We start from the raw sequence: 9,900 nt of genomic DNA, 5'->3' as shown, positions 1-9,900 counted from the left end.
TCAGTCTGCCCCAGGGCAGCTGTGGCTACAACCGTAGCTTGCCTCCACCAGTGTGTGAATGTGAGAGTGAATGAATAGTGGCATTGTAAAGTGCTTTGGGTGCCTTGAAAAGCGCTATATAAATCCAATCCATTATTATTATTATTATTAATTCATTCTCACTTTCTCCTGTGCCACTAGCCGGCACTCAAACCAAATATTACCAACATACCTTTGGTTTGTGGTTAAAGAGCAGAATATATCCACAGCATTTGTTTCCAAATAACTTTGGCCTGCCTGTATGTTGCCTCGAACATTCTCAGGTTTGATATCTTTGTATAATCATCAGTCACCTACAAACCATAGTTAGTTTGATTTTTACCCACAGTTTAGAGAGTTGTGCTCTGGAAATGTCAGCCAAACAATTACTGACCTGCATTACAAATCCTAATGAGCTATTAAGGCCTAAGAAATGAAAGCACTTGGACATTTTTGTAGAGGAGCCACACAAAAATGTAACACACTGCATGTCGACCGAGAGACCCTCTTCCTCCATAAACAATTGTAACGCTGCCTCCACACACTCCCTAGAAATGCTATTATCTAGAGCCGTAGTTTGTGCTCAACAGACAGCTCTACACGGGGGCCTCTTCACCGTGTTCTGACCTTTTTCGCTATCATGTCCCATTTTTACAAGGTGCCAGGTGGACATGACACTGAGGCAGGGAGAGTTATCTGCAAGATGACAGACAGCAGAGGAGGAGGAGGTGTGGCTTGTCAGCACCCGGGGTCAGCGTAGGGGCCGGGGAGATGAGCCTCAGGGTCATAAGACAAATTGGCCAGCACTCTGTGCGCAGCTTTTTAGGGTACTTAAAAGGTCGGATGTACCAAGCATGCTGGATAACCTGCCTGGAGATTTAGGCTGTCCCAGTGTCTCCTGTCTCAGGTCTGACTTTGATGTTAAAGTCTGTCTCTGTGGGAACTTCTGCAATATTCCTTGTTTACTTACTTTGTTTTGAATAAGACCACCCATTAAAAATAAGACAGGATTTTATGACTCAGGGTGTATGTTTGAGCCTATTTTTACTCGTGTAGAATATAACTGCGACTGTCCATATGATATAAAACTATACTAAAATGTAATAGAACAGTCATATGCCAACAGATCATGCATTAATCTAAAATAAAATAATTTTAATAGAAAAATACAGGAACATACACCTTGAGAAACTCTTGGGTTGCTTTTCCAGTTTCCTTTGGATCATTAACCATGCGTACTGTGACTCGCTGAGCACAGAATATAGTCGTGTACACTTCAGATTACATCCTGCGACTTCTATCAGCAGTGATATCACAAATAAACAGAGGTGACCCAGCTCCGGTCGCTGTAGCTATACATATCCATGCCACAACATAGTCTCCACCATGTTTGATAGATAACACAGCTTCAGATCATGACCTGTTTCTCTTCTTCTGCATACTGTTCTCTTCTTATCATGCTATTTTTTCAGACCCATCCAGATTTTTTTTTTTTTAGCTCTTTTCTCCAAAGTCTAATCCAGAGGTGTGAAACATAAGGTTTGTGGGGCCAGAATCTGCCAAAGATTCCAGTGTGCTCACTGGATCAGTTTATAAAATGTAAAGGAGGGTTTACATTTTTGGACTGTTAAATGTGTTTTAATACGTTTTACAGCATTTTCTGCTGATTAAGACAGCCCTCGTTATGAGGGATCAAAACTTCTCGAGTGTAACCAGTGGTTTGCACTTTGTTCTAAAGGCTCTATATTTCCATTCATGAAGGCGTCTCTTGTTATTAGACGGTGACAACGACACGCCGACCTCCTCGAGAATTTTCTTGACTACTTTAGATATTTTGAAGCTGATTTTCTTAACCATGAAAATAATTCTGTCATTGTGCAACTTTAGTTGTCATCTGTGGTGTCGCTAAGCTGACAAATGCATTCCTTCTTTTTAAGAATGAACCCGATTATTAATTTGGCCACTGTTAAAGGTTTTTGCAGCCTAACCTTGGCCTTGTTCGCTTGCACTGACATCACTTTGGATGTCATATTGAGAATTTCAAAACACAGCTATCAAATACAAGTTTAACACATGAATCAACTTCAGATCTTTTATCTACTTATTTTGTCAGGGAACAATCAGGGAACCAGCCATTAAACTGTTTATTGGTCATCTGTCCAAACCCTTTTAAGCCTCTGAAAATGGAGGACTGTGTACAAAAACATCAGGTTGAACCCTTTTTCATTAAAGTTCAAATTCTGCACTTCATTCTTGATTTTAAATCAATAAATTGGTTCAAAATGCACTGTGGTTGTGTAACTGTCCAAATACTTATGGAAATGATTGCATATGAATATAATAAAAGTGCCAAATGTACTACTAGTTTAATTTTGTGCAGTTCAGTAATTTCCAATATCACCCACATAGTGTACTAAATTATCAGCAGCACTCTGAAGTCTGAGTAGAAAAGAGCAATGCGTTTTCTACTCCAATGGGGGGCACTGCGCTCTCGTTGTGAACCCGTCCCCAGAGACTGCTGCGTATCCCATGGCTCCTGGTTCATCAGCAGACCCATAATCACCAGACTTTTGTTAAATTATAACACCCATCATTAGCTGTGGGACGAGCTGCTGCTTTGTCCAGCTTCCATGTCAGGAACCCACGTCCGACAAGAGGTTCATCTGCTGCGGATGACGCAAAGCAGCCTTCCCTCTGCCCACCTCTTCCTCTTGTTCCTCCACCCACAGCCTCGCCTTCTCACCCTCCGCACAGAAAACTCTAATCTTTAAGGGAAAATAAAAGAAGCATTCCCTCATTTCACCTTGCATTTTTCTTCTTCTTCTTTTTTTTTTTTTGAAGTGAGGATGGGTGGAGGTACAAAACACAGTGACAAAAAACCAAAATTTTTGAAGAGGCATGCTTTTTTCTTTCTGTGCTATCTGTCAGAGTTGGCCAGACTCCAGTAACTTGCCCCATTGATCGAAAGCTAAAAGGGTTCGGTGAGCCCACACAGCCAGGCCTGCGAGGGAGCGTGGTGGGTGTAAAAACATTTTTTCACCCTCGTGTTTTTTTTTTGTTTGGGCTCAATCCCCAGCTCTGTCAGGGGGCATAAAGAAAACGCTGTGCTCAGCAGGGTCATGTAGGCGAGGCCCGGGGGGTAGACTATAGGTGGCGATTAGGGCCTCTAATGTGCAACGAATCCTCTTCGAATCACATGATATGAACTAATGTCGCCATTTATTGATAAAACAACAGCGCCTGGGAGGCAAGAGCTGCTGCTCTGTGTGTGTGCGTGTGTGTATGTGTGTGTAGTATACAGCTGCAAAGAGGACAAGAGAGAAGGAATGGATGACAACTGCATTTCTCAGGTTGTGTGCCTCAACACATGGCACAGGACTGGCTGAGGGATGGGCAAGAGTTTAGCTGCGAACGCTTGGATGTGGGTTAAAGGGCAGCACAAATATTTTACTCACACACCTACAAAAGACGTCTACTGATTCTTTTTTTACTTAAATGTTATACAAATTTCCAAACTATGGCTGGGAATGTTTGGAGTACATTTGATAGACAACAGCTTCAGACATACACACAGACACAGGTTAGTGTAATTATGGCTCCGACTGCTGCTGTGGGTGAGTCGGAGGCTCGGATGAGGTTAAAATTCAGATGGCTCAATCCTATTTGGTAAGTCATGGTGGGCATTGACTGCACAATCCCCTCAGTGCAGTCACCAAACTCCTCTTTTTCCAAATGCCCACTGGATGACACAGTCAGTGTAGGGTTTAGCCTTAAAACCGCCTCCCAACAGCCCCAGAATGTCCTGACTGTACATATGAACAGTTTCGCGCCTTTTTCTTCAGAAATTACTAAACTTATTTGTGTCCACCTTCTAGAACCCACCTTGGAAGTGCCAATAACTGCAGTTCTTTGAATGGCCGCTTGAGGCTGACTTCAAAACGAAATCATTCCCCGTCCCTGTGTTAAAATGTCCAACTTTAGAGAAGAAATAAACATGTTTACAGCCCTGTACAAGAAATGGTTTTTGCTTTTATGGTGAAGTTCTCTCTTCTCTTTAGGTATTCAAGCTTAAAGTTATCATTATTAGAATCATGACTACTTTGACTGCCTAGTCTGCTTCTAATAATGCAGCGTAGGCAGCTGTCCACAAGGCTTCTCCACAATTCAGCCAGATAATATATATTACTGTGTAAAAGTCTTTAGGCACCACTTATTTCTTCGTATTTAACTAGGAAAATGTGAGGATAGGTGTAGCCATTCATTGAAACAGGTGCAAATATTCATGGAAATACAGGATGTAAGGCAAAAATGGAGTTTGAAAACTCTAACTCTGGTTTGAGCTCCTTTATTTTTCAGCACTGTCTCAACTTAGGGAGCTTTCCTGTAATTTATTTAAGTAATCTTCAGAAATATTCAGATTTTCTGAAAGATACATGGATGTTGGCTGCCTTTTGTCTCATTTACTTCGTCAATATTGTTGAGGTCTCTGGGGAGGCCAGTCAAGGACTGATTTGTCACTTGTGTGTTTTTCTATCCAGGTGTTTTTGGAATCATTATCATGCTGAAAAATGAAGCCGCGGCCAATCGGATGCTTTCCAGATGGTTTTGTACGGTGGATCAAAAATCATCTGGATTCGTAATGTAATCAACTTTGACAAGATCACCAACACCACGTGGGTGAAATGCAGCCCCAAACTATGACAGAGCCTCCACCATATTTATGGATGGTTTCAGACACTCACTGTTGTACCTCTGTTTTGACCTCCCTCATGCATAGTGATTTCACATTTAGATTCATTACTCCACAAGACCCATTGACCTGATTTGTTTCTATTTTATGTTCATGAAACTATGTTAGCTCTAGCATTTTTTGTTGAATCACCTAAAGAAATAGTACAAATGACATGTTTTTATGACAGGCTGTTAGTGACAAAGTGTTTAAAGATACAAAGTAAAATTAGCTCTTCGCTAAGTTGTTTGTTATGTGTTGAAACAACACTTGCTCATCCTTTGAGTTAGCTATCTTTTCACCCTTGATTGATTTACTGGCCATTGTTGTTGGTTTAACAACCAAAAAAACATTCCTCTGAAAATGTTAATATAGAAGACTGGACTGAAAATGAGTGAAAAAGCAGCAAATGCCCAACTTAAAACTTAAAAAGACCTTTGGAAAATTCCTGGGTTGCTAAATATACCAGCAGCTCATCGGTGGTGAACTTCAGATTTGATTTTGTACATTAGTTCAGGTATCAGACACATGTATTCTTTGAAAACACCTCGTCTGCTACATTTATTGGACACTTTCTCTCTCAACCCTCTCATCTCTAAAGTCATTTGTGGAACAACAAAAAGAAGAAGAAGAAGATTTATTTTATGGGGACTTGCTTTTTGTCCACAAAAGGTAGCCCAGTCTCCACTATGTTACTGTGTAAACAGATTTAAGTTCTCATAACATGAGTAATGCAGTACGCCACTGTCCTTTGAAGCCAAGATCACTTTCACCTCTCCCATATCGTCACCAGCAGCAACTCTCCTTTTCCTCACAGTAAAAGTTGATATGAAACAGGTCTGTTGATCATGTAAATTGTTCTTGTGACTTTAGTGTAGTTTGATGCTAGCTGAAAGTCTAAATGCATAAGTATCCTGGACAATATTCAATTCAATTCAATTCAATTTTATTTATATAGCGCCAAATCACAACAAAAGTCGCCTCAAGGTGCTTCATAGATACAGAGAAAAACCCAACAATCATATGACCCCTATGAGCAGCACTTTGGCGACAGTGGGAAGGAAAAACTCCCTTTTAACAGGAAGAAACCTCCGGCAGAACCAGGCTCAGGGAGGGGCGGGGCCATCTGCTGCGACCGGTTGGGGTGAGAGAAGGAAGACAGGATAAAGACATGCTGTGGAATCACCTTTCTTTCCAATTTTAATACTGGGTTTAAATATCTCCACAACTTTTTATTATTCTTGACACACCAACGGGGCAAATCTTCCACAAAACAAATGATAAATTCATGACAGAAAATATTTTTATAGTTGAAAATCCTCAGGACACGCCATATAAATAATCTGCTGTGGTCTCAAATGACGCCACTCAGTCACTGAAGGTTAAACATTTGACTTTTTGTCAAAAATGGGAGTCTATGTAGCCATTTGAGGGAAACTTTAATGTTGATTATTTAAAGAAGAGGGACAGACAAATGTTTTTAGTATCAGTCACTGGGTGATTAGAGCAACCTGCTGCATTCAGGAGCCAGGTGGAGTCACCGAGTTGCATTGTGGGTATCATGTCCATGCCCTTGCCTGGCCTGTAGGTGTCCCCGCAGAGCTGAACCCCCCCTCCCGCTGCTTTCCCTTCACATAACTGTCATAATAGTTTTTCTCCCTGTGGAGCCCCTCCCTTCATTGTATGGACAGTCAAAACAAGCCACCCCACATGACTACAAAGAGTAAGTGCTGCAACATTACATCATATATGGTATCAGGAGGCACTGAGTTTATGGAAAAGCGCTGTGTTTAGGTGAACTGTATGTTTAAAATGTGTCAGCAATGTTTGCATCAGATTTTACTAAATTCTTTGTTTTGTCAAGTCATAGTTAAACAGTTGGTTATCAAAAGGAGTTTTGAAAAGTTATTGAATTCATTTAACCAATTATGCCTTTCAAGTTTCAATGTTGTTATCTGACCACTTTAGTTTTAACAGAAGTCTGATACACACTGAGTCCAAGACAGGACCGAACACAAAGGTCATCACATCTCTACTTGGTTTCTAAATGACCCGAGATGATGTGTACATTTTTATTGACACAAAATCCACCTAATGTGCTGATTCAGACACTATTATTTGTTCATCACTTTTAGATTGATGTTTTAGAGCAGACAAAAGAAAAAAAAAGTATTAAAACTAGAGCAACCAGGATACACAGAGGACATTTGGATTCTTAACTCTGAAATTACTGATGTGTCTTTAGTAATGAAACATTAAAATGAGAGACTGTGGCGGACTGAATTTGATAGTATATATATATATATATATATATATATGTATTTCTGATGCTGGTTACCATGGGGTCTTTTGCTTAGATTAGTTAAAAGGATAACAACTATAATTACTTAATTACGTAGTGTAGATAATGTGTGTGACTGAAGCGGCATCATAGAAAGCGGTATAACTTTAAGTATGTGGGGGTTGCACTGATGAAATTTTAACCACAAGATCGCTTATTCCTTTTATTTTGTAATTCTTTGTTAAAAATAACCGAGGATTCGTGATCTAGACTTTAAAGAATGCAGTCAGACCAATAAGTCTGGTACCAAACTAGAAAAGCTTCTGTCAAACAAACCAACATCTTTCCATGAGCCAGCGGTCAGGCCTCCTAGAAACAAATTCATCACACTCCTGAAATACATAAAGAGGGCCTGAGGTATTTGTGCTGTGGACTGAGTGTGAATTTGTTAGGTGATTAAAGGCTAAATATAGCCTCCTGTCTGCCCTGAACTGCAGACTGGTGACTCAGTGACAGACGTTCTTGTTCTCAAGAAGTCACTTTTCCATCACAGGGGCAAAGTGGGGCTTCAGAGTGGATTAAAACCATTATTGTGACCACAGGTCTGAACGTATTTACTTTCTGGATGTATCGTTATTATTTATTATTTTGTTAAATTCTACAAATGTTTTACATTAACAGGCGATTTGTAATAAATCAGTGTGAGGCGTTTTAGGTTTGAGTCAAAGTCTGTGCAAAATCTCAAAGCTGCTGTCTAAGCAAATAAAGATATTTCTCAAAATAATTTATGTAGCCTTTTCAAAATAAAAAAAAAGGAAAATCATAACAAAAAAAACAAACAAGAACATATAATTTAAATTTACAGGCTAGCCTTTGGTCGCCCTGAAAAAGATTTCAGCTGAAAAGCGCAGGACTGTTATTGTTGCCTAGTTACCAGTCAACAAAGAACCAATGTAGTTTGCAATAAGTCAAAAAATCTTGTGTTTTCTGCTGGTGAGCTTAATATGATTTGTAAGACAAAAGTAACAAATTCAATCAGCTTTTTAAAAAAGGTGTAATAAAAATAGAATAGAATAGAATCCCTTTATTGTCACTGTACAGTTGTACAATGAGATACATCTGTATGTATAGTGACAATAAAGTCATTCTATTCCATTTTTATTAAGCATAAAAAACATTTATTTCTAACAAAATTTCTAAAAACATTTCTTTAAACTGTTGGGGATCAGAAACACAAAATGACAAAGACATGGTCGAGAGAACTAAAACTGTAATTAAGTATCTTCCTTCCATTTGTGCATTATTAACTTGATCTACAGAAGAACAGACACAAAAACAGGAACAACGTGAATCAAATGAATCCTGCTACGAATGTTTGGCCCTGAAGTGGAAACAAAGCCACTGGTGAGTGACGGGTTGAGGCCTCCTGTTAGTCGTGCCAAAAGATCATCTATCTCCCATCACTCTTCAGCCACTGGACCCAAGAGCGCAGCACTCATGTACTGCACTCCCCTGTTAGACACACTGCCAGATTTCTGCACTAAGTAACCCAGTGCTCATTTTCTTACTTATTGAGGTTTTTGGAGTCCTTTCACAGCTAAAGAAAAGAGACTAGTAAACTATGTCTGCAACATAACTGACCTTACAGAGCTTGTGTTTACAATGAAAAAAAAAGATGCTTTGGATTTGCATCTTACAGATATGCATATAAAGAAATATGCTGCGCCAAGAAAACATTGGGGCTTAGAAAATATAGTCTAATCTCTTATAGTCTCATTAGTGTTGACCTCGCTCATCATGAAAAAACTAACTTTTCTCTATGCTAGTGTGCTTTTGCATATTTGAAACCTCCATTACTTAAAAGTTCATAACAAAATAAAAAGCACTGTTTTGATTGCAGATAGAAGTGTCGCATCAACTACTTTACAGACATCTCTGTTACAGCAGTCTGTGGGCAAAACGCTTGTTTGACATGCAACCACCTAGGAGATTGTTACCAAGGTGATATCACCTGTTGGTTTTGGCCTCTCCATCATGATGAAACGTAGCTTTTTTGGCTTCTGTGTTTGTGGAGCTAGAAGTGACCATATTTAGACAACAGATTAGAAAGAATGTTATCAGCTAACACTAGCAAGATTTGTTAGAAAGCTGCATCACTGAACTGTAGGTGTGCATTGCACTCTTACATATCTGCTGATTAATCCTAATTATTAATGTTATTAAGATGAATGCTTAAGTGAAAGTCTAAGGAATTACTACAATTTCACTCACCCAAACTGAAGTACACACCACACCTAGATGGTTTGTCTCTCACAGTCAGGTGGGGCACTGGCCACCATTCAAAATTTCCTGGCCACCCACCGGCAAGACAGTCCCATGTTGGTAGTAATTTAATAAAATTGCAGAAAACCTGGTTCAAATCCCTGACCTGTCCAAGACTCACACTCTTGCATGTTCTAATATTTATTTGTCTTTCCTGGCCAAGTTTTGCTCTTAAAGTTGACTCCATTCTGGGAGAGTGACTCTCAAGATGCTTCTGCTCACCTCTGCTGAGAATCATTAAAGCAGTGGTTGGGACCTCCAGTCAATCAATCATTCAGCCAATTAAAGCAGATTATTCTAGATTTCCAAATCTTATTTGGTTTTTATATGTACCTATTTTCAGTGATATCAACGTTAATAGCAGGAAATAAACTATTTATATCATTATTCTCTTTCTGTCTTTTTTGTCATATTTTTCAAGTAACCTACATTTGAAAACAGCAATTCTGTTTTTGGTGTTCCACCCCCGTGAAAAGATTCTGGGGGCACTCCTGCTCCCAGCAGGCTGTATCAATAAAATGCTTCAAAAGGCACAAACATGATGGAGAGA

The sequence above is a fragment of the Haplochromis burtoni genome, unplaced genomic scaffold (assembly GCF_018398535.1).
Source record: "Haplochromis burtoni strain Fernald_Lab_line unplaced genomic scaffold, NCSU_Asbu1 Contig_154, whole genome shotgun sequence".
NCBI lineage: Eukaryota > Metazoa > Chordata > Actinopteri > Cichliformes > Cichlidae > Haplochromis > Haplochromis burtoni.
Note: the sequence above shows the minus strand (reverse complement) of the source record.